At 39.2% G+C, this 23,680-nt stretch overlaps 1 protein-coding gene across 27 annotated transcripts in view; it reads right to left on the reverse strand.

Annotated features, from left to right (window-relative positions):
- Positions 1 to 5,382: 5,382 nt before the first annotated feature.
- LOC114671950 (uncharacterized) overlaps positions 5,383 to 23,680 on the reverse strand; it is a 474,108-nt gene continuing 455,810 nt past the window's right edge. For 26 of the 27 annotated variants that reach the window (XR_013402448.1, XR_013402446.1, XR_003722138.2 and 23 more), the window contains 4 exons: positions 13,360 to 13,457; positions 12,353 to 12,440; positions 8,015 to 8,098; positions 5,383 to 6,631 (listed from right to left, as the gene is read on the reverse strand). The gene's annotated coding sequence lies outside the window, so the exon portion shown is untranslated. Of the gene's footprint in view, positions 6,632 to 8,014; positions 8,099 to 12,352; positions 12,441 to 13,359; positions 13,458 to 16,250; positions 16,388 to 23,680 lie in introns of those variants that run through there. The other variant, XR_013402475.1, reaches the window with a different exon arrangement.

The raw sequence follows: 23,680 nt of genomic DNA on the forward strand, positions 1-23,680 counted from the left end.
CCTCTACTTTAAATGACCAACATCAAATATATACAGCTCCCATTAAAGCTGAGATCAATAAAAATGCCATTAAGATAGTAAAAGTTGCTGATATTAGTGAAGCCCCCAAACAAAATATTTGATTTTCTTTCAGGTTGTTAGTGAGATGGAATACGAACATATAAGTGAAAGGAGAACTGGCCATGCCTATGGTCAATAATTTATCTCAGAGATTCATTCAGCCTCTCACCCAATATTTCCCTCCTGTCTATTGATTCCCCATCATTATTTGTCATAAGCTGTCCTAACTCAAGGAGAAAATATGCCTTGCTGGTCCAAGGGGAGTCATACCTGGAGAAATAGAAAGGAATTTCATTAAAAGCGAGAAAGAACTGCTGTGGCTTTGAGAAACTCCAAGAGCAAGTTGCCAAGACTTTTGTTAGAGTCCTAAAGCAAAGTTGTAAGCAGCTCAGCAACATTGCACATGGATGTCAGGAAAGCTGGACTGAGGTTCTGATTGTGGTTCAAAGGAAATCAAAGGCCTTTTCTGCGTGAAATTTGAACTTCCAAAAAATGTGCATGTGGTGGGGCGGGGTGGGGGAACAGGGAGTGTTTTCTTTCATATTTTCTCTTCCCCTGTAATGTTTCAGTTGATGTTCCCAATAAGGCTCGTACGAGTACTAGAGGGGAGTCAAGGGCTGTACCTTAGTAAAGAGTATACGAGTTTATGCCAATATCATTAAGTCAAACTGGAACCTTAATGGCATAAACATAACTTTGGAAATGAATTAATTTTTAAAGTCATGGATATTTGCTTAAGGGCAGCTTTTTTAAAAATGGGCTATATTTTATTTTGATAGGAAACATATTTCTGATGTAGCATTCAATGGTAATATTTGAAATTGGTTTTGAACAATGGCTTGCAAGCTTGATAACTCTCCAAAGGTCAATGATAAAGAAATTGTCTAAGTTAAATCTACCTGGAGTTGGCTAATTCTTGACAACAGATGGTCTTATTAAAATTTTCTCAAATCTTAAGTCAGTTTTGTCTGGAACATGAATTCATAGCATTTTAAAACTGAAAGAGATCTTGAGGAATACCTAGTCCCGTTTCTCTATTTAATAATAAGAACACTACTGTTACTGCTAATAATATTAATCTAATACTTACTCTGTGGCAGGCATTAGTTTAAGCTACTTACATCCTCATAACACCTGTATTAAGTGGGCGGAAGTCCCATTTTATAGAAGCATAAAAAGGCTAAATAACCTGCCCAAGATCATACAGCACATAGTGGTGGCATGAAGACTCACACCCAGCTCTGTTAGATTTCACAGTTAATCCTAAATGAACTATTTAAAATCAACCAGGTGAGCCTGACCAACTCACCTAATCTCAATAATGGGATGCCCTAAATTGGAGAGTACCAAGAAAACTGTGGTGATAATTCTGAAAATACTTTTATTGGCTGGGCATGGTGGCTCATACCTGTAATCCCAGCACTTTGGGAAGCCAACACTGGATGGAGGGATAGCTTGAGCCCAGGAGTTTGCAGCCAGCCTGGGCAACATAGTGGGACCTTGCCTATATATGTATGTGTGTGGGGGTGTGTGCGTGTGTGTGTGTGTGTGTGTGTGTGTGTGTGTATAATTCCAGCTGTGGTAGTGTGTCCCTGTAGTCTCAGCTGCTGGGAAGTAGTCCTAGCTGCTGGGAAGACTGAAGTGGAAGGATCACTTGAGCCCAGGAGTTCAAGGCTGCACAGAATTGTGAAAATGCCACTGCACTCCAGCCTGTGTGACAGAGTGAGTGAGACTCTGTGTCCAAAAAACAACAATAAACAAACAAACAAAAAACTTTCATCAAGAGATTCAATAATGAGCCTTTTTACTTTGAATTACCCATAAAAATGAAAACCCAGAATCACATATTAGTTCTAAAAATGTTTCCCTTTTACTTCCTTGTAAATAAATAAAAAAAATCAGTAACTATAACTCGAAATGTCAGAGCCTACTCTATACCTAGGTGCATTAACTGCTATTAATAGAGATGAAAATTATAGTTTACTTAGATATATGCTAACTTCTACATTTGATTTACATTTTAGTTAATAAATGAAAAATTATATATGATGTCTATTCCTTTCAATATTTAATTTGCAATCCATGGGGCTATATTGTTTTCTGTGACTTCAAATAGAAACTTTGAAAAAACCCCTCAAATCTCCCTTTAAATTCTTGATCAAAATTTATTTCTGTAGTAATAATAAATATGAGCTTGTTTGAATTTATATCATCAGGAAATGAGGCTATCTCAGGGGCAAGAGGCAGAAAGGCTTATGCAACATACACAGAACCAGTTTTACCATTCATTCTTAACAAGCTTAGGAGTTTTTAACTATCTACCTAACCAATTAGTTACAGAGTACTTACCTAAATTTATCAGGTAACAAGTATTAGTGATCTCTCAATTTAGTCATATTGTCCATGTGACTGAATTGAGTAATTAATAAACTATTGTCAAAAAATCACTCTGGGCCAGAGGGGCTGATGACCAGGTACAGAAACCTACGTGCCCCAGCCTCATTCAATATGACGTTTAATGTATGACATAGGTACTGTGTCCATTATAATATTGTGTGGATAGGAAGACCATTTTGGAGATGAATGTCATTTAGTTTCAAAATGTTTACAGAAGAAAGGAAAGATAAAAAGAGATATAGCAAAGAAGAAAGGGGTGAGCAAAAAGCAAAGAAGGAAGTGGAGAAGGAAGGAAGGAAGGAAGGAAGGAAGGAAAGGAGGGAGGGAGGGAGGGAGGGAAGGAAGGAAGTAGAGGAGGGAGGGAGGGGAGAAGGGAGAGAAGGAATATAAGGAAATTATTCTGATATGACTATAATAAATTCAAGTTTTCAGCTTTGAGTTTCACATAGTGAGTCAGCTTTTCACAGATGAAAACTGTCTTCCATGAGAAGGAAGAAATGATATGCTTCTAAGTTAATGCTGCTCTTTCCCCTCCTGGAAACTCAAAATCCATCATTTGTTCCAGTAACAGAGGGATAAAAACTTTGTTGAAGCCACCAGTAATGCGAGAAAATTAGTACTTAAATCTTAGTGTGATCTGCTCCTTGCTTCACCTTCTCATGAAAGACAATTCTGCCAGGTGACCTGCTGAAGCTCAGAATTTCCAGTCTTCGGGATTTGTCAGCCATTTCTAGTGTTTGAGAAGCTCCCTCCTCAAATTCATTTCCTACACTTGAGAGCACTTTACAATTTATAAAACATTTTCATATTTATGACTTTAGTTTTTATTTTTATAGCTATCTTGTCCAAGGTAGGCAGGGAAAATGTAATTATTCTGATCCGATGGATGAGGACATGTTGCCCAGGAGTTGTTAGGGTCACATGGACAGCAGAGGACCAGGATCACTGTTTTTCTATATAAAGTCCTTTAAATTGTATCTTTCAGAGGATGCTGTTCCTGCATGGAACTTCCAGCTGGTCTTTATATTAGTCCTGCAATGCCTCTCCCTCCTCTACTGTAAGAGCACCCCTTTTTTCTATTATTTTCCTCCATTTGCCTAAGCTATAATCAGCTCACACTTGGTCTGGGCAGTGGCTGTTGCTTCCACCATGATTGCTGGGTGACACATCACTAAAGGAGCTATTTCTCCAGCTCTTAGGAGGGCTCTTCACTGACAGGTCTCTGCTGGCAGCTGTCGGGGAACCGCTTCTGCTAAACGGCAGAGCTAACCGGCCTGCTTCTATGACCTCATCGCTGCAGCCACAGGCTTCACTTTCCTACAAAATCTTGAAGAGTCTTGGCTCCTAAAATTAAGGCTTTTCTCCACAGTTCTTGTTGTTTACCATCTGAGTCATTTTTAAATGAACAGTTCAGTAGTGTGAAGTATATTCACATTGTTGTGCAACAGATGTCCAGAACTTTGTCATCTTATAAAACTGAAACTCTGTACCCATTAAACAATAACTCCTTCTCACTCCAGCCCCTGGTAACCACCATTCTATTTTGTTTCCATGAATTTGACAACTTCAGTTATCTTGTATAAGTGGAATCATACAAGATTTGTCCTTTTGTGACTGGCTTATTTTACTTAGCATAATGGCCTCAAGGTTCATCCATGTTGTAGCTTGTGACAGGATTTTCTTATTAAAGCTGAATAATGTTCCATTTTGTGTATGTGTGTGTATATGTGTGTGTGTATATATATTATATATATGTATAACATTTTGTTTATTATTTATCTGCTATTGTTACAGAATTTGGGTTGCTTTTCCTCTTGGCCACTGTGAATAAGGCTGCTATAAACATGGGTGTACAGATATCTTTTCCAGGCTCTGTTTTCAATTCTTTCTTATGCATACACAGAAGGGTAATTGTTGGAGCATACGGTAGTTCTATTTTTAATTTTTTGAGAAACTGTTATGCTGTTTTCCATAGGATCACTTTACAATCCCACTAATAGTGCACAAGCGTTCCAATTTCTCCACATCTTTGCCAACACTTTTTCTTTCCTTTCTTTTTTTTTTCTTTTTTTTTTTTACTGGAGCCATTCTAAAGGTGTGAAGTGTTACCTCACTGTGGTTTTAATTTGAATTTCTCTAATTATTAGTGATGTTGAGCATCTTTTCATATGCTGTTGGCAATTTGTATTATCATTGTTGGAGAAATGTTTATTCAATTCCTTTGTTCAGTTTTAATTAGGTTGTTTGTTGCTGTTGTTGTAGAATTATAGAAGTTCTTTATGTATGCTGGATATTAACCCCTTTCAGATATATGATTTGCATATATTTTCTCCCATTCCATAATTTGCCTTTTTACTCTGTTAATTGTGTATTTTGGTGCACAGCAGTTTTAAAGTTTTTTATAGTCTCACTTGCCTATTTTTGTTTTGTTGCCTGTGCTATTGGTGTCATATCCAACAAATTATTGTTATATCCAATATTGTAAAGCTCTTCTTCTATGTTTTCTTCTAGGAATTTTACAGTTTTTTTATTTTAATGTTTAGGTCTTTAATCCATTTAGAGTTAATATTGTGCTTATAGTGTAAGGTAAAGGTCTAATTTCACTTGTTTGCATATGGATGTCCAGTTTTCCCAGGACCATTTGTTGCAGATTGTCCTCTCACCCATTCTTTCTCACCTTTAACGCTGCTGTGAATGGCCTTTATTCTCTACCTCACACCATGTGGCTGTCTCCTTCCTAGAAAAAAAACTTTTCTCAATCCCACTTAAACTCATTTACTGGATTGCGTTGGTCTGGATTATCACATGTCTCTATAATTAGGTTGGCTGTGCCAATAAATATCTTGAATTTGTTTTGTATAAGAAAGAAATAGGCAGATGACATTGTTAGTGGATCGGTGAGAAATTTGCAATAAAACTCATATGTGCAAGACATGCCACATTTGTTTTTTATTTCCTCAAATTACAAATATTGGATTTGCCCTCCTTCCTTCATAATTTCTGGCAAATTCAAACTCCAGATTATTTGAGGTGGGGACTCTGCTTCTCTAAAATTCTGGAGACTGACATGGGTCTCAGATAAAGTGAAAAGGACTGTCTTGTCTCCAGTCCAAATGGTAGCCACAATATCTTTCCTATTCAAGTGCATGAGAGGCCTTGAAGGCAAGAGCGTCTGTTGATTTTATGCTAAACTTGATCATGGAGCTATTTATTGGTTTTGAACATAAAAAATACAAGTTAATATTTCTGGAGGACTCACTATGTGCCAGGCAATGTCCTAAATATCTTCCATGAATTCCCTCATTTAATTCGCCCATGCACTCTATGAGATTTTTAAAAATTATTGCTACCATACGCATAACTAAACCAAGGCATAAAGAATTAAGTGGTGTCCAGTGGTCCCACAATGGTGAGTTGGGATTGGAACCAAGGCAGACTGGCTTCAGAGTCTATACTGTTCATCATAGTACTTGATGTTCTTCATTCCAACACTTCATTTCCTCCCAAGAAAAGTCTAGAGACCACCTGTAGGTGGCTCTACTGAGGAATGGGGCAGAAGTCTCACTTCTCAAAAAACGTATCTGCTTCACAACCAGAGTGGAGATAGGGGTAGAATCTTCTCCATCTTTCTCTCCTGATCTTCAGTTCTCCCTTTCCCTTGCTTTTGTCATCTTTGGTTTTCTACACGCCACGAGGAGTTCAGGCACGTAGAAAACCAAAGGCAACAAAAAAATTTTCTTACAGCAACTTCTCCCTGATAGCAATAAAAATTCCCCCCAATCAGCAGAGCAGAAAGGCCTACTTACCTACTTGGGAAAGGAGCAAGGGAGAATATACAGGGCTGAGTCTCAAACTAACAGCTCCATGTATTTTCCACTCAACTCATTATAAATCCTTCCCACCAAGGACCTTTGCTGATGTTCTGGCAGTGTTGGGACTGGTCCCTTATGTTTGTTTATTCATAAAAGACAACATATAATTCTTCTCAGCCAGAGACTTCTTGAAGCATTCCATGGAATGAACAGTATTGGAGTTTTCCCACGGTTTTCAAATCACTAATGGAAGGAGCAGTCCTGGCTGGGTCACGTCCGAGTGGAGCGCCAACTCCAACAGTGAGAGGCTGGATGCTGCCATGTGTCATCAGAACAATGGTTGTCGGTGTGCACTGCTTTACCTGTTGACCACATGATTTCTGTTGGCTTTTGTGAAATATAGGCAGTGTAGACTGAAAGAAAGTAGCAGGGAGGCCCCATACAACATCATGGAGTCAAGAAATGTACGTCTCGGGGGTTGAGAAATAGGGGCTGTCAGGGCCAAAACAAGCTTGGTCTCTGTTTTCCCTGTTTTCTCTCCCTACATCCCTCTCCATTAATCATCCACACATTCATCAAACTGGTTAAAAATACCTCCAGAAAATTTAAACCAAATTCTTAACCCTAATGAGTTAACATAACATTTATTAAGGTGGCATAAAAACCTTTCAAATAAAAGGCCAGAATTTGGCTGACTGGAGAGATTTAAACAAAATTGTTCAGCCTTCCAATTGAGATTGTCACCTTATAGGTGGGATAAGTAGAATTTTAACAGTAAATGCAGGATAAATATCTGTGGTGTGTGTGGCTTTTGTAACTCTCTACTTGCCACCAGCTTATCAATGACAATGACATATCTTGCCATTTTATGGTAAATACAAACTTGATGAGATAATGCACACATTTAATTAATGATGCTATAATGAATAAAGCATTGGCAATGGTAGGGTAGAAGGAAAATGGGTTTGAAATAACAAGTACAAACCATTTACTAAGCTAGGATTTGAGAAGTCGATATAGCAAATTCTTAGAGCATAAATGCATTACCACTGATGCAATTACCCAGAAAAATTAAGCCAAACAAAAGCTTCTGTTTTGAGAGGCATAGAATCTTAAAGAGCCAGAAATCCATTCAATAAGGTGCAAGAAGTCCTGAACAAAGAACACGTGACTGTTGTCATTTTGGATTCGCTACCTTGGATATACTTTTTCCTTTACATAGAACTCAACACAATTTGGGAAGTAAGTGTGGTCTTTGACAGCACCTTATAAAGCCAAATGTCTTAGCCTTTTACATACTGGTTTTGATTAGGAAGTTACAGTTACTAGTTTTATGTTCTTTCTGGTTGGCAAATGAAAGGAAATCCCTGTAGAAGAATAATGCATTCAAGATCTCTAGACACTTGGCAAACACCAACTCCATAATCTTTACAGCACCTGTAGCATAAAAAGAATTTGAGGCCTCAGGAAGTGAGTCATCAAACATTAAATGGGGATGATAAACCTAGTTCAGTGACCTTGTTCAGCACAGAATGAGAGCAAAGTCATCCTCCTCTCACACAGGTTGTTAAAAATGTTCTCTGGGTTAAAGAAAGTTAGACACCCCACCTCCACCCCAAGACAGAAACAACATTAAAGAGGGTCTCACAGTTCCTAACCTTTTGGAGGGAGGTACAGACATGTGTGACCTGATGTAAAGCCTTCCAGTGATCTTGGCAACTGGAAATGCAAAATCTTCTACTTACCCATCAGCAATCAAAGACCGTGAGGATGCTGGTTGTATCTTAAGTGACTTGGTAGAACATTGGATATTAGAAGACATTATAATTCTGTAACATAAAGAATGGTGGTTGAGAACTTAGTCTCTATAGACAGGATTTAAATCCTGATTCTTGTCCTTGATAACTGCCTGAACTCAGGCAAATATTTAATCGCTTTATGCCTCAGTTTCCTCATCTGTGAAAAAGGGCCTTCCTCTTAAGGCAGTGGTTCTCAATGGAGGCAAATTTTTCCTCCAAGGAATTTTGACAATATCTAGACACACTTTGGGTTTTCGCAACTGGAGGTGGGGATGAGGAGGATACTGGCATCCAGTGGATAGAGGCCAGAGATGCTTCTAGATATCCTACAGTGCACAGGTCAGCCTCCACAACAGATAATCATCAGTCCCCAAATGTGTGCCAAGGCTGAAAAGCCCTTAGGGTTGTTTTAATAATTTAACACATAATCCACGTACAAGCTGTTTAAAAAGTACCAGTAACATAATAAGTCTTCTATTCATATTGTAGATTTACTTTCATAAGACACTACATAGTCTATGTATATATGTGTGTGTGTGTGTAAAATATATATATAATTTACACACACACACACATGATTGGCTGTATTTGAAGGTTTCACATATGCAAATACTATGCATTCTATGTAAGGAACTTGAGCATCCACAGATATTGGTAACTCTGTCCGTGTGTGTGGGTGTATGCATATATGTTTCCTGGAATCAATCCCCTGTGGATACCGAGGGATGACTGTAATTTGTTAGCAACATAAATAATTTGCACTCTAGATTCACTACTTGTTGTGCATACACTAATCTCAGGATGCCGCTCTGAGGAACAAAATGGTACTCAAGCTGCAGTAGTCCTAACGTGAGCAATGCTGGGGAAAGCCTGCAGAATCCAAGGCTGCATTTCCTACTAGAGATGATTTTCAGAATGAGTGGTGAAAGAAGCAGCAGCAGTATTCATGCTGCGACCCATTCATTCTGTCCTCTGGGTGCTTCCCAGCGAAGATAGAGTGCTGGTCTCTTAGGCTGCAGCTTAACTGGCCTATTTCATGGCTGGACAAACATAGTCTCCTCAGCCTCTTTTATATCCTTGACTGAACTGTAAGTATTCAACAGTGTGACATAAAGCAAAGGTGGAGTGCTGCTTCCAGTGCAGTGTTTAAAAAGAGGACTGCCTTCCAGCCCAGGTGGCTCAGCCCCTAGGGAGGGCAACAGTGGAGCCAGGAGCCTCCCCTGGCCCATAGAGCCCTGCTGTTGAGAGGAGCATTTCTCTGGTTCTACTTTCCACCAGACTTCATCCCCAGGCCTTGGTGAGACCTAATTCTGGGCAGCAGTATTGTCAGGCTCAATAAATGTTGCTAGTGAAGGGGGCATTTCTGCGGAGCCACAGTTCCCCCAATAGCCTTTCCAGTCCTTGATGGAGCCTAAAGTCCTGCAAATATCCTCAAGTGCAGAGAGTGCTGCTGTTGAGGGAGGCATTTGTGTGAAGCCTCCAAGATTCCCTTCCCAGCCATAGTGGGGGCCTAAAGGCAAACACTCAGTCTCTGAAGGTTCTCAGAGACTGCAGATCTCTGAAGAGATGACTGCTATTGTGGGGTGCCTTATCCTTGGTGAAAAATAAATTCCAACAAATCTCCTCAGGTCCAAAGAGTGTTGCTGTCTGTCATGGGGTACATTTCAGTAAAGATGCTGCCTCCCAAGGCTCCTTTCCAGTCTTTTATGAGGTTCAGAGGATGGCAAATCTCAAGTTTGGGTGCATTTGTGCACCTCCAAACTGACTTTAATTCATCTTTCCAAATCTTGTTGGAGGCCTCATGTCCAGCACCAAGTCTTCTCACATTTTGAAGAAGAGATTCCTTAGAAGCTGCTTCCTATGAGATATTCTTTTCAGTCATTTGGGGAGGCCTGAAGACAAGCAAGAAGTCTCCTCAGGTTTAGAGAGTGCTTGTGAAAAGTACAGTGGGGTCAAGGAGCAGCTGACTCCCAGACATTTTGTCCAGGTCTTGAGGAAGCCTGGACATCAGCCAAAATCACCTTAGTATCAGAAAGCTCTTCTGAAGATGAAAGAGTTCTGAAGAGTGGCTGCCTCCCTGACCCTCTTACCAGACCTCAGAAAACCCTGAAGATTGGCAACAGGTCTTGTCAAGTCCTGTAAGTACTATGCTGAGGGAAGCAGGTTTGAAAACAATCCTGGCAGCTGGTCCCCTCCAAGAGGCCCAGCTTCTCTAAATAAAGCCAAGAAACCCAGCCAGGTGAAGGCTCCCAAGACTTCATTAACGGTATGTTAATACTTGCTACAAAACCTGTGAAGTTTACCATTTCTTCTGCCTGGAAAAAAAAAAAATCCATTTCTAAGTTCTCTAAGGAGGAGCTCCACAGAAGAAGTTGCCCAATACTCACTAAGCCAGAATTGCTTGACCAAAGAGAATGCCATGGAAGATGTTAGTCCGAGTTAACCCAACCAAAGAACCCCGAAGTTCTTGAAAGTGATGATCAAAATAACAACAGCTATTTGAGCTCACGCACCAATGGGCCTCATGTTGAAAGCCTTTTCAGAGTCTTACTGAAAAGAATCCCTTCCTTGCAGAAGTACAAAAGGGAGAAATGAAATGATTTTATTAAGCTGTCTTCAAGCCTCTTGTACCCAATGTTATCATCCTTAGCTAGAGAAGGATGAGTCAAAAGAAAGATTGTCCATGGGGGCTCCTACATGCCCAGATAAGTTCACCACAATATCTTATTTGGCAGAGAAGCAACTAGTCTGTGCCAAATCTGAAGGTATGCTCAAGAAGCAACCCATGTAGACTATCCCAGAAAAGCCTCCTAAACTCCGGGCAAATAATGCCATCTCGGTCAGTGGTTGGGCATGGTAAGGCAGCCCTTGGGTTTGAATACTCTTGTGTCAGGCCAAGCTCCTTCTAACAAGTGCCTTACGTACCCTACTCATGACTCTCTCCCTGCCTTGGATGGGTAACAGCTGATGGGGAGTGATTTTCTCACTTTTTTCATCCTATCCAATTTGTACCAAGTATATCTCAAGTTCTTCTTCCTCCAGGGGTACTTACCAGATATTTAAGTCAGCATTTCTTAATATTTTAGCATGCATCAGAATCACCCGGAAGACTTGCTAAAATATATATTGCTGGACCTCACTCCTAGAGTTTATGATTTATCAGGTCTGGGATAACGCCAAGAATTTAAACACTTCTCAAACCCAAAAAACATTTTTTTCAAAAGAATAAAAGGCCAAGCCCGGTGGCTCATGCTTGTAATCCTAGCAATTTTGGAGACCAACACAGGAGGATAACTTGAGCCCAGGAGTTCAAGAACAGCCTGGACAACAACATACTGAGACCCTGTATCAAAAAAAAAAAAAAAAAAAAAAGAAGGAAAAAATACTTTGAATATTTCTTATAAGTACCAAGTGGATACTTGCACTACTGATTCAGAGACCACACTTTGAGAACCAGTGCTTTAAGCCAACACTGGACTCACCACTTCCTGGCTAATAATTTTGATTATTACAGTTGTGTCCCTTAATACATGGTCTATGAAACATCTGCAGCAGAATCATATGCACTTTTTGAAAAACAGGCAAGCACATTTCTGCTCTCTACTAAGACCTCCTGAATTAAGCTCCTACTATACTTTTAGCAGGCTTTCCTCAGTGATTTTGATGCACTGTGAAATCTGAAAATTACTGATATGTGCCTTAAGTATTGGCACAAAATATATTGTTTTTATGTGGTTAGTCCATGTAATATATACTTTATCAGATTTGGAACTTTATTAAGTCCTTCCCAGTATAAGACAGTGTATTTGAAAACATTTTTAAACTTTAAATTAATAAGCTTGTATTATTATTATTGTTAATATATCTTTCCAAAGAAAAGGTAATCACCTTGAGGTCAGTTTCTTTGTATATTTTTGTTGCCTCCATGATCTAGCAGAAAACTGATAACAAACTCAGCAAACACTTGTTCACAGGAAATAAATACATGTGTGCTTATGTGTGACATAAAAGAAATTCACTGCAAAGAAGCGAAATTCGGAAGCAGTAATAAGTTCATGGACCTGTCCAAAGAACCCAGATTTCCATGCGCCTAGGAGAAGCAGTTTTTTTGAGCAAGAAACAGTTTTCTTTGCAGTTTCCTAGGAGAAAATCTCTTTCCAAAAGTCTTGTGGAGAGGGCTGTTTACCGAGCCAAAGCTACATGCTCAGAAGCCCTTGCACAAAAGGCAAATGGCTCACAAACAGTTTAGGAAATCGATGTTTGAGGTGAAAGATGTTCTCTTACCTGAAATTCTATCCAAAAACATGTTGAGTAGGTATGTAGTTTTGCAGAGATCCAAAGGAAAGTGAGCACCATTGAATCCATCTCTTTCCTATGTGGTTCAAAGTTTTGCATCAGTTTGGGAGCTTTCAGTTACAGGTAATAGATCAAGAATGCTTAAACAGAAAAAGGAACTATTGTTTCACAAAATAAGAAATCTAAAGTCAAATCAGTTCCAAGGAAAATTTAGTAGCTTGACAATCCTCAACAACACAGATGTTTTCCTTGTCTACTTTGCCATGTTCAGGGTATTGGGGAGCTCTCCTTTCCTGGTAACAAGTTGACTGTGGTAGTTTCAAGAATTACACTTTGATGTGGTCCCATCCAGTGCAGAAGAGGATGTTTTCCCATGCACATATTTTTATTACCAAGAAAAAAATCTTTTCCAGAAGCCCCTCAGCATACCTCAGGTCCCACTGGTGAGGGAGGGGTCACAAATCCATGCATAAACCAATCACATGATAACAAGTCCTTGCTTGCGTTGGGAAACAGACCATTTCCCAGCACACACATGTGGCTGGGCAGAGGCACTTCCTAAAACTGAAGCTCTTCCAGCAAGGAAGAGACGAAGCAAGGGGAATGGCAATTGGGCAAATGACTAACAGTGTCTGCCAAATTGGTCTTCAAGTGATGCAGGTCTAAGATATTGAATTTAAACATTGCATTTGACATTTGCAGTAGAGTCTCAGAAACTATCCCTTGAATATTTAGCAGCATCATCACTAAGTAAACATCAACAACTAATTTCAGCTCTCTAGGCATGTTCTTGTCTAAAAAAATGACAACAAACATAAGAGCAGCAACCCCAACCACACTAGCTGACATTTAATGCCACTTTAATGAGCCCATACTATGTGCTAGGGACTGTGAATTGTCATTTAGTCCTCTCCACAGGACTATGAGATAGTAACTGTTGAAACCCTCATTTTACAGACAAGGAAAGTGACCTTTAGAGAGATTACAATACTTACCCAAAGTTGCACAGCCAGCCTTCAGTCTAGAAACCACAAATAAGTGCTCCTGAGGGGCTCTTTAGGGTCATCTCTGCCTCGGGACAGGTTTGGAAACACTGGGAAAATAGGTTATAGTTTGTTTAGCTGAAATCTGAAATAATAGAGGTTAAAGGAAAAAAACAGATGAAAGAGTCATGGAATTAGGAGATAAATGGAAAAGATGTAGACATTTGTGATCGGATTAGGTTTTCCAGATAAAATACAGGGCATCCAGTGAAATTTGAATGTAAAATAAACAGTGAATGATATTTCAGAAAAAGTGTGTCCTAAATATTTCATGGGACTTATACTAAAGTATTATTTGTTGTTTATCTGAATTGAAATTTCACTGGGTGTCCTGATTTTCTTAAAGTTGACAATACTAAATGGGATGGATGATGACTAGTGGGTGGATAGGTGGGAGGATAGGAGATGAATGGGATGAATAGGTAAGGGGTCTGTGTGTGTGTGTGTGTGTGTGTGTGTGTATCTTTCTTGGATATAGACCGACAGGGGAAGGCAATGGCATATGATGAGAGTTTAGAGAAGATAGTCTAACCTAGAGAACAAAACATTTGCTGCCAAGGAGATGAGAACCTGAACATTTGCTTTGTGATTACAGCAATGACTCACTGTGTGACCTTTGATAAATTACAACTTCTTTGTTATACAGGGTTCTGTATTAATACAGGTGAGATAACAGTATCTGCCTTATTTCCACAGGACATGAAAACAAGGTCACTTGAGCATTGCTTAAAATCCCAGGATTGAAGGAGGGCCAGGGGATTGTATTTTTGTTATATTAGGTCCATGAGAAGGAAGAATCCAGAAAGCTCTGTTAAGCTTGGAAATCTTTTCTAATTTCTTTGGAAAATTCTCACTAAATAATGATTCCAACTCAATGCTGGATGCACTGATTACAACCTACACTTTGTTTTCAAGCCTTAATTCACATACCTGGATAGTTCCCTCGTTAGCTGAGCACATTGCCCTCTAACTGAATCAGCAGAAATTAGCAAATTTGGACATCAGCTATTTCTTCCCTGTGTTTAACAGGAAGCCTAATGCAACCTAGTTTTCCCAGGATTTATTTTTTTCACAAGTGCCAGAGCAGCACACCACCACAGGGATCTGAGCTGTGAGCATGTGCTGATAAAAGCTGGTTTCCTTTTGTGGTTGCCTTTTCACTGAATTGGCAAATAAATGGGCCTCTAATTATCTTTGGAGGTAGAAGTCTATTACATTTCACTAGGCCTGGGTATTTTGCTAATAAAATGAATACAACCCAAGAAACAAAAACTGTGGAGGGTGACAGGGTTAGCACTTTCACTGGTATTCTCAGAGACCTTGGAAGCATCCTCCTACAGTAATCACATGGCCAGGGCCAAAGCAAAAGCACGGTGCCAATGGATGAAAACAGGGGACAGTCCCCACAGAGGGCACAAGTTGAGAACATTCCTCCAGGTGGCAAAGGAGGGTAGGAAAGGAGGTGAATTTCATGACCCTAGATTGTAGACAGGGAACCCCAGACCACCCCCTAATGCAGGAGAACCTTATGATCAGTGGACTAAAAATTATGAAATAATTATGTCTTCATGATCATTTGCAAAAGATTTCCTTAAACGATAGCTCGTTTTGTATTTATTGCAATGATAAGGAAATTGAAGCCCATAGAGGTGAAATGATTTACTCTAATGTGTATACGAGGCAATGTTCGAAATCAGGTCTACCGAAAGCAAGGCCAGAAATTCTTCCACCATGCCCAACAGTATTTGCCATGTGGTGTAAATTAATACCTGCCAAAATGTGACCTTCCTCCTCATATGTACAGCTGTTGAAATTCCCACCACAGTGGGAATTTCCACTTTGTGGGTTAGAGAAGGAAGGAAGGAAAATTATATATTGTATAAACCACGTTAGGTAGTGACCGAGAAAGAAAATAAGGAAAAATTCTTTCTGGATATTTCATCCCGGTTGTCAAACTTAGAAAGCCAAGTTGGGAAGCACAATTTATTGGTATTCCTTCCTTCCTTCCTTCATTCCTTCCTTCATTCATTCATTCATTCAACAAGTGTAAATTAAGCCTCTATATGCCAGACACTGTGTAAGGCCTTGTGTATTCGGTGGTGTGTGAAAGAGCCATGCCACGGGTGAGCAACATGGTGAGGAAAAAGAAGAAAATGAAAGCATGAGTATCTCATCACTGATTGTGGAAAGTGCTGTGGAAGAAAATGACAGGACTTGAAATTATCCCAACAGATAGAAATGATAAACACTGGAGGTAAGGATGCCGTAAATATCCCACTTGATCATTACACATTCTATGCGTGTAACAAAATATCACACGTACCCCATGGATTGTACAAATATTATGTATCAATAAAAAACAAATTTAGAAGGAATAAAACACAGAGATGGCTTCTCCAATTTAGAGCATACCATTCTAAGGCAGTGATCTGAAAAATGAGAAGGAACCCTGCAGGGGAATACTGGGCAGAAAACATATGAGGCTCTGATGGTGAGGGAGCACCATTCCTTCCAGGAGCTGAAAGAAGGCCCCTGAGGTTGAAATGAAGTGAAGGGGAATGAGAGGGCAGTAAAGGGTGCAGAAGCAGGCAGGAGCCTGAAGGACAGGCCTGGAATGTTCTGTGTGCTCAACAGCAACTGGCAGGCCTGGCCTCTGGGCGAACCAGGAGGGCAGGAGACACCAAAAAGATTGAGGTGAACTTCAGCTTGCCCAGTTCTCAGGTGTGCAATTCCAGGTGTATGTGGTTGGTCTGCCACTTCCATAGGTAAGTTATTCCCCCATGTTAAATTCTGTTTCTGCCACTAACCCTACCCACAGTGCCTAATACCACCACCATACTCACCTTAGTAAATGGACTTCAGTTCCACATGGGAACAGGGGAGAAGGAAACCTAAGCTGCCAACTAGGTTCACAGAAAATATTTTCCCAAGCTCCAACAGAGACTGTGCAATAAACTGAAAGGTTTCTGGCCAAGTCCTGGCCACCTCTGAAAGCCGTTATCGGGTGCAAATCCCACTTTCTCCCATTGTCCTGTTTGCTGTTTGTGGCTGAGTAAGCACCCAATCTGGGCAGCAGATCATTAGGAGTAACTGATTAACAGCCGCTGCTGTAGAACTTGAGAGTTTTGTTTTCCACAACCTGAAAGGGTGCTTGCTTTATGATTTTTTAATTACAGTGTAAATATTGCAGCCCCATAAACCTCTTGATTTATAGCTGACAGGTGTGAAAGTTTGCACTTGCTGTAAAAGGCCCCAAGTCTTCTATTCTCCGCAGCCCCTGTTTCCCACCCCTTTCTCAGGCTATCCTGGCAGCTGGCTGTTTGGAGGCACTTACTTTACCTGCTGTCAGACAAGGGCAGTAAATGGCAAAATCTCTAAATGGAGAGCTTATTCTCTGATTTCCTCCCAACCTCTCTTTTGGGGCCGCTTTTTCTCTGTTCCTTCTTTCTCTTCTATTTCCCCAAACCACTGTGTGACCTCAGCCTGGTTAAGAACTTTCCACTGTGACTCCCCCGTCCCGAGTCACACCTCGTGTTCTGATTTTCCTTCTGAATGTATTAACAAGCTCTGTGCTCCAAGTGCCTTAAACTGCTAAGAAAGAAGAATTCATTTAAATATTTATTTATGTCTTCATTTATTCTACATATATGATTGAGTGTGGCTATGTTATGCATATTGGTCCAAGTGCCAGAGAGGCAGCAGTAAACACACCAAAGTCATTGCTGATATGAAGTACATTCTAGAAGGGAGAGACACAAAATACACACATGGTCAAATAAGTTAAAAATTTCATTTCGGCCGTGCGTGGTGGCTCACGTCTGTAATCCCAGCATTTTGGGAGGCCGAGACGGGTGGATCATGAGGTCAGGAGATCAAGACCATCCTGGCTAACACAGTGAAACCCCGTCTCTACTAAAAATACAAAAAATTAGCTGGGCATGGTGGCGGACGCCTGTAGTCCCAGCTACTCGGGAGGTTGAGGCAGGAGAACAGCGTGAACCTGGGAGGTGGAGTTTGCAGCGGGCCGAGATCTCGCCACTGCACTCCAGCCTGGGCAACAGAGCGAAACTCCGTCTCAAAAAAACAACAACAAAATATTCATTTCAGGCCAGGCCCGGTGGCTCACATCTGTAATCCCAGCACTTTGAGAGGCCGAGGCTGAGGCAGGCAAATTGCCTGAGGTCAGGAGTTCTAGACCAGCTTGGCCAGCATGGTGAAACGCCATCTCAACTAATGATACAAAAAAATTAGCCGGGTGTGGTGGTGCAGGCCTGTAATCCCAGCTACTGAGGAAGGTTGAGGCAGGACAAGCATCTGAACTCAGGAGGCAGAGGATGCAGTGAGCCGAGATGGTGCCATTGTACTCCAGCCTGGGCAACAAGAACAAAACTCCATCTCAAAAAAAAAAAAAATTCATTTCAAACTCTGATGGGTGCTATGGAGAAGATAAAATTAGGAGATGTGGAAAAGAGTGATTGGAAGTGGCTTTGGCCAGAAGGACAGGAGATTAGGTTATTTTCTCCAACTTCCCGGCACATGGCCCCTCACTTGTGTTTCTTTTGGAAGACTGGCTTCATTTTTTTTGTTCTCATGCCATGTTGACTACTATCCACATGACCGTAAATGGCCACCCCATCTCTGTCTTTACATTGACTCAGGATAAGCAGTCAACAAAAACTAATTGCCCTCCCTGGGTCCTATTCTTAGAAAATAGAATCTAGCTGATGCAGCATGGGTTAGGTTCCATCTTGGTAAAAATCAGCCTTGAGCAACCAGCTGTGTCACCTGAGTACAGCCTAGATCTTCAGTGCTACCGGCAGAGGAGTGTTTAGCCTAGAGAGAGGAAGAGTACAGGCTACAAAATACATGCCAATCTGTCCCTGCCATAGCAAGATTCTGTGTTAGTTATGGGAAAGCAGAAAAGAAAAGAGAAAATAAACATGAGATTTGGTCCTTGTTTTCAAATAACTTGCAGTCTAATGGAGATATTATGATATACATACACAAAAATATTGCTCAAATATAATGCAATAATAAATGGTGCTTCTAATGAACATCAAGGACATTAAGTGTTACAAGAACCCAGAAAAGAAGACAGTGAATGTTACAATAAATTAGTGGGGAGGTCAGATAATGCTTTGGATGAAAAGTAGGTTCTACAAACCTAAGCATAAAAGTGGGGGAAAACCCACAAGCAGGTTTCTTTATGGTTTTCTCAGAGACATTAAGAAGAACCAGAGGAAATTCGTAGTAGTCATTAGAAAAGTAACTAACCAGTAATCTTGCTTACAGATAGCTAGTGTTTTGTAGACCTAGTCAGGGAAGAAATGAATGAGTCTTAAACTAAAGAGAATTGCTAAAAAGAAATAATGAGATTTTTAGGTTCAACATGTGCTAATAAGCTGAACTAAATAAAGTAACTATCCTTGTAAGCTCAGAATTTAAAACCTGGTCATCTAGAGAAAACACCTGAAATAAAATTCCATAGCTATTTAATGTACTCTCACAGGCCTCCAGAGAACAAAGCAATTTTGCTTTCCAAAGTATTTTGAATTTTAAGATTTTTCAATTCCTATAGTCATTTCTAGTCACTTCATGTCTAGGGAAATTGCTTCTAGGTTGGTAACAACACCCATTGAATAGATGCATTTTACACCTGTGGCAATTATTAATAATGACCTCTTTTACTCAAATTGATGTTCCAGTTTGGATGATTAATCGAAGATTATCTTATTCCTAGGCCAAGTTGGATAAAAGAAATTATGTTTACTATTATTCAATTTCTTGTATCTTTCAATGAAGGGATGAGAAAGCACAATTTTAAAAACTGTTTGAGTTAAAAGTTTCTAGGTGACTTGGAAGTTTAGAGATTAAATCACTTGGAAGGTTCTAGGAAACCACAGCAACTCCATATAGACTTTCAAGGCATTACAAAACTCTTCGCGTGTTATTATGCTCTCTCTGATTCTAACTCTGTCAGGCAAACAACCCAGTCTTAATTCTTAAGTTTATATTTCCATGACAAAAAAAAAGGGGGGGACATTTTTTGCATTATGGCTTTTTGGTAAAATGAACAGTTATTATTATCTTTGGCTGGAAGAAACGTATTTTTTTGACAGCAAACCAAAGATTGTACAAGGTATTTTCAGCTTTTCAAACACTAAACTGAGAAAATAAATGAGTAAAGGATTTGTGTGTCATTCAACAGAGTTTTAGTGTCAACCATAACAGTTCTTAGTGGAAAATGTTTAATACCTTCTACTTAATCAAAACTAAATTCCTCATAAATGACTATTTGATAAAAAGAAATGCCTATTAGTAACTTATCTTACAATGTGAAATTGCCCTCCTAACTCCCAAACCCTAAAAAATGAAGCAAAGCTGATTGAGAATATTCTGAGTATGGTATTAGAGTTTTGATAAACACAATAAAATCTCAAATATCAAATTGCTCAGCCAGAAAGACAACTGGATAACCTTGGACAAGTTGATCCTCACCGATTATTTTTCCCTAGAAGCTTAAGTGTGAATAAAATGTTCTGGCATTTCACTCTCTCATCAGTTTTACATACTGGGGTTTTCAAGTTTCTCATATCCTTCTATTCTATTATTATCCTCCTTTATCTTTCTTAGAGTCTATGCCGGGAATTACTCATGCATAAAGATTATGTGAAAAGACTTCATCTCTAGTGCTTTTTTCTAATTGTCAAATTTACAGTAAAAGGGATAATAACTATTGAGTACTGATTGATCTATGTTTTCATAAATGCCATGTTTTCAAAAATGCAATTTCTTACCAGGAGCAATCATAATGTAGGTTGCAGTAGTTGACTGCCTTGATTATCAGCCAGATATTTTCCAAACTTTCCCCCCAAAATATAAAATCTTAGCAGATATAATTCCCTTAATTTTGATAATGGAGGGCAGAAAAAACTGTGCCTCGTTGAAAATGCAAAGCTAGCATTCAATTGAGATAATTTCTTTATTCTCTTTATTGATTTAAACTCTGTCTGCCTCTTTGTGGCATAGGCCAATCCTTAGGTTAGAGGTGACAGTGTAGCATAATGGTTAGGAGTATATAGTTAGAGTCACACTGTCTAGGTTTTAAATCCCAACTCTGCTCTTGCTAGCTGAGTAAATCAGGATAGGTTTTTTTGTTTTGGTTTTGGTTTTAACATCTCTTGGTCCCAATTCTTCTCATTTGTAAAACAGTATCAATAACACCCCTCCCAGTGGGTTAAATACACAGTAAACATCAGCACAGAGCCTGACATAGAATAAAACCTTAATGAAATCTTATCCTATTACATGAAAAATATAACTAGAGGATAAACAGAGAGCTTAGATAATCGGCCCGTTAATAATCATAGACTATGCATTTCTCCTCCAGCAGATCTTGGTATCTGCTGACATCCTCTTTTTAATTCCTGACACATTCTTCAGTTACAAGCTTAAAGTTCTCTATCTTTTTGGCACAGACCGAACACCATTCCCTGAGGAGGCTGTTAATTCATTCAGGCCAATAGAAGGCAATCATTATAAGCAATTCAAAGTTCCCTTTGGACTTCCTCTGAGATGAGGATACAACCACTTCTTTATTATTTCCTAGAGAAAGGGTGACATTAACCTGGGTAACGTATTAAGATTGACCCCAAATCAGTAGGAAATGTTTTCACTGAGTTACATTTCTGACCATTACAGTCATTACAGAAAGATGTCAGATACGGTTCCTGATGGTTTACTTTATCATGTATCTACCAGATAATACTGGTTCATGGTACAAGGGTTCTTCAATTTCCACATTCCAGGATTTCACTTTGCAAGGCGTGTTTTTTGATCCATTGACATTCAGTTGCTAACTCCGTTATCCACAGATAACCACTTTTATCTACCAATCAAGTAGAATGGCAAACAAATCTGAATCTATTAACACTGAAACTCAATCTGGCAAATTCCTTCCCAACATGTTACTGGCAGAATTCTGATTTCTACAAGCATTTCAAGGCTTAAGTCAGTTTTATACTTAGATTTCTTAAAATGTTGCTCCAATTACCAAGAAGACCAGTCACTGTTCTGAGCATATATTCTTTTATAGATACAACATCTATTGAAAATTAAGAGAAATCCATGTTTTAATTTATGAAATAACAGTGGGTAGTTTTGGCAAACAACATTTTCTCCCAGCTGTTGAGAATACTCCCTCCTTACAACTGCTCATCTCTATAATCTCTTTGGATGCCTCTCTGAGCAGCCAAATCTTCACATCCCTCTTAGATAAAAGCTGGTTTTCTAGATAATCCAGGTAAGGCCTTGGTGAGAACTGCCCTCCACAAACTGAAGTGGTCACAGTGTCCATTTGCCATCATTTTTGCACAAGACCTATTGCAACTTCCTTCAAAATCATGCTTTATTCTATTTTGAAAATAGGTCTCTTTCCTAAGGGATTTTCAAAGAGACTCTAGCTGTTAAAAATATGAATGCTATTTTTCTCCTACCCTTCTGAGTCCTATTCAAAAGAATCAAGAGTTTGGGCTGAAATATAAATTAATATGTCTAAAAAGATTAGTTACAAGATTCCCTATGTGAGTATCAATCACACATTTGGGATCATTGAGACAGTATGTAGAGATACTATTTTCAACATGTCTTTATTTCATTAAGAAAGGAGATGGTTGTAAAGTGATCAAGTATTCCTATTCAACTTTCATGAAATTATTGGTAAAAAGAGACAGAATACATTTAATCAAGCACCTTGGGATTTTCTATTTCTAAGTGAAAAGAAAGTTTTTTATTAGTTTTTTAAAATCTTGCTGCTGGCTGCCAGAAAAGTCACTTGATACGATACAATTGCTACCAGTAATAAGATTGTGCATGAGAAACCTCATTTTTGGCATTACACTAGAGATGAAAAGTAGAGCAAGAAAAAAAAATCACCTTTGTCAGACAGAAGGTTAGATGTATTAAAATAAAATCTTAATGGAACCAAAGTGAAAACCTGTATCATGTCCAAGGTTTCTGGTGGGAAAGTTTCAGCAGTGATGAATTATCTCCCAAATGATGTAATTAATGGGGAATGCAGCATTTCACAATAGAAACAATGAAGTTTTGACAGACCCAGAAAAACAGGAATATTCGTCACATCAACTCAAAGTGGTCAAGGTTTGTATTTGTTTGTTTGCTTTAAATACTTAATTTACTCCATCGATCTGGGAACATCCCAGGAAGAAAACAATGCAGGGTTTAAATAGTTAACTGAATGAAATAAATGGGATCACCTCAATCTCCTGAATTGAATTTATTAGATGAAATGACCTTTCCTTTTGTTACATCAGTACATACCATGAAAAACAACCCAATTCAATACATTGTTTCTCTGAATTTCACTGAGATAAATCCAAAACACTTGCTACTTCTACTTCATTACTTCCCATTCACCGCACAAATCTTTTGCATTTATTTTCAATCCCCAACTCTGGTTGGAAATTCCTTCTGTCGAGGTTATTAATTTCTTCCATGTGGCCAAAGATAGTGATAATCTTTCATTCTCATCATATTCTACATCTCAGTTGCATTCAACACATTTGATCATTTCTTTTTTCTGGAAGCATATGTTCTTTTGTCTTGTCTGACTTGTTTCTCTTGGTTTCATTTATATTTATTAAGTTGCTCTAACTCAAGCTCCTTTTCTCACCCCTTCTTCTCCTTCTCTATGCTGTTCTACGTGCTCGTCGATCCAGGATCAGTATCAGCTCCCATATCTTCATTTATGCAAAGTCTCTATGTAAATTCGTCCAGTTCCATGACTTTGTCTGTATGCTATCGACTCTCAACGTTAGTTTCCAGTCCTGATTACTCCTTTGAATTCCAGGCTCATGTATCCAGCTTTCTTCTTGATATATCCAGTTGCATGTTAATAAGGACTGTGACATTTTCAAAGCAAATCTTGATTTCCACACAATCCCTGCCCAGTTACCTCTTAAAATGCCCACTCATACTCTACATTCTCAAATGTGTTTCTGTCCGTAGTGTTTCTACATTCTCAAATGTGTTTCTGTACAGTCCAGTGAAGATTGTACCATCTATTCAGTAGCTTAAGCCAAAGCCTTGAAAGTAATACTTCTATCACATCCTCCTCACTGATTTGGCCCACCATGATCCTAATGCAAACCATCATCACACCTTTTCTAATCCACTGCAATAGCTTGTTAAATGATGTTCCTGTTTTTAATTTTAACATCCCTAGAGCGTCCAAAATGCTCTATTTTAATATAAG

The sequence above is a fragment of the Macaca mulatta genome, chromosome 13 (genome assembly GCF_049350105.2).
Source record: "Macaca mulatta isolate MMU2019108-1 chromosome 13, T2T-MMU8v2.0, whole genome shotgun sequence".
In the NCBI taxonomy this organism is placed as follows: Eukaryota; Metazoa; Chordata; class Mammalia; order Primates; family Cercopithecidae; genus Macaca; species Macaca mulatta.